The sequence below is a fragment of the Orycteropus afer genome, unplaced genomic scaffold (genome assembly GCF_000298275.1).
Source record: "Orycteropus afer afer isolate SDZICR_OR568_19922 unplaced genomic scaffold, OryAfe1.0 scaffold00210, whole genome shotgun sequence".
In the NCBI taxonomy this organism is placed as follows: domain Eukaryota; kingdom Metazoa; phylum Chordata; class Mammalia; order Tubulidentata; family Orycteropodidae; genus Orycteropus; species Orycteropus afer.
The window spans coordinates 830,858-833,067 of NW_006921797.1; the positions used below are offsets into that span (position 1 = coordinate 830,858).

The 2,210-nt window shown below is 39.3% G+C and overlaps 1 pseudogene; it reads right to left on the reverse strand.

The window, feature by feature from the left end:
* Window positions 1–346: 346 nt before the first annotated feature.
* The window catches only part of LOC103203304, an 11,909-nt pseudogene continuing 10,045 nt past the window's right edge, over window positions 347–2,210 (reverse strand).

Below are 2,210 nucleotides of genomic sequence, written 5' to 3' on the forward strand. Positions count from 1 at the left end.
TCTGGCAATGGGTTTAGGCAGTAATGAGATTCCTTCTTTCTTCTCTCTATCCACAATGTATTTGGAGACAGTGTGGGAGCTTGGACATCCACTCCCCACCAAGCAGTAATAAGACTCTCTCACACTCTAGTGGGGTGATTGCACAGGAAGTACAATGGAGAATCATTGCTCAGGAGTAGCAAGGTCATCCTCCTCCAAAATGTTCATGGAAGGCAAGTGGGGAACCTATATCTTTTTTTTTTTTTTTTTTCCACACAGCCAGCCATCAGACCAGATACCTTTTGCAGTTCAACATACAAGGTAACACCAAAGTAAGTCAAGTTCCAGTTTAGGTGCTTCAATCTCCCTACCCTGAATCTGATCCAGCAGCTGCCAATGCCAAAAAGGGGTTTAGGGGAAGGTTCTCGGTCATGGGGAATGTTGCTGTTGCATTTGCCTGGCATGGGGAAAGGGGAAAATTTCCCTTCTTCACAATCTGATTAATATCTTGGTCCTCCAATGTGTGATCTTTACCCACTTTCTGAGCATTGTGCTTTACAGAGAGACCCTGGACCAGAGTGTAATTAAATTCTTTGATAAGATTTTTGCAGAAATCCTCCACTGTGGTCCTGGAGTTGGGTAGTACAACTAGGGAGGTGTAGCATGGTAACTGGCCTTTAGGTTTGGTATAAATCCTCACTGGTTTCAGGTAGTCCCAGATCTTTTCCAAAAGGCCATCAAAATTCCAGCGGTGGTGGGCAGAGATGGGTACACAGTGAGGCACCTTACAAATGATAACCAGTCTTCAATGGAGATCTGATCAATCTTACTTATCAAGTAGATACAGGGGATATAAACTCTGTTCCCTTCCACCATGTCAATGAGGTCATCAGCTGTGGCATCACAACAAAATCACATCAGCATTATTAATTTTGTATTCAGCCAGAATGCTCTTCACAGTTTCAGCATCCACCTCACTCTGAAGGCAAATGGCTGTGAGATTAATGTCTCCCTTGTCCTTCTTCTTAAAGACAATGTTGGGGGATTTGCTGTTCAAGTGAATGCTAAAGCCTTCCAGTTTTTCTCTCCTGAAGCAGTTCCAGAAAAAAAAAAAAAAAAAAAGAAACAAGATTTAAATAAGATCCAGAGTTTCATAACATAATACGAAAATGCCCAGGATTTACACAGAAGGACAAATATTGTTATTAGTTCATTACTGTAAAGTCAAGGAAATGTTTATATATGGAAGGAAACGTTCTTTGTTGATTACCAGAGGTAGGAAGGGAGGGGAGGGAACACTGCAAAAATTAAAAAAATAAAGTAGTCATACACCCTTAAAAAAAAAAATGTCCAGGATTTAATAAAAATCAATTATTGTACCAAGAACTAGGAAGAGCTCAACTGAGTGAAGAAAATAATATATGCTAACAAAAGATGGCAGAGATATTAGGATTATCTGACAAATATTCTAAAGCAGCAATGGTAAAAATGCTTCATTGAGCAATTTTGAGCACAACTGAAACAAATGAAAACTAGAAAGTTTCAAAAAAGAAGTAGAAAATCTGGAGAAATTGGAACCCTCACTCACTGCTGGTGGAAATGGAAAATGGTACAGTTGCTGTGGAAAATAGTTTGGGAGTTCCTCAAAATTAAACAGAGAATTACAATACAACTCAGCTATACCAGTCTTAGGTACATTCTCAAAAGAATTGAAAGCAGGAATGCAAGAAGAAACATGTTCACTGATGTTCATTGCAGCAGTATTCACAATAATCAAAAGGTAGAGACAACTTGTCTTAGTCTCTTGGTATTGCTGTAACAAAAATACCACAGGTAGGTGGTTTTAAAGAATAGAAATTTACTTTCTCACAGTTTAGAGGCCAGAAATCTGAATTCAGGGCACCAGCTCTAGGGGAAGGATCTCTGTCTGCTCTGGGGGGAAATTGTTTTCTCTTTCAGCTTCTGACCCTCTTTTCCTTGGCAGTTTCCATCTGGCAGCCATCTTTCCCTTGTTTGTGCTTGCCTGTCTGTGTCTTTGCTTCTCTTTATATCACATAGAAGTGATTAGGTTTAAGACACTCCCTATGGTAATATGGCTTCATTACAAGAAAGAAAACCCTATTCCCAAATGGAATTACATCTGCAGGTATAAGTGTTAGGATTCCAACACATATTTTGGGAGGAGAAAATTCAATCCCTAATACAACCTAAATGTTCATCAACAGATGAAT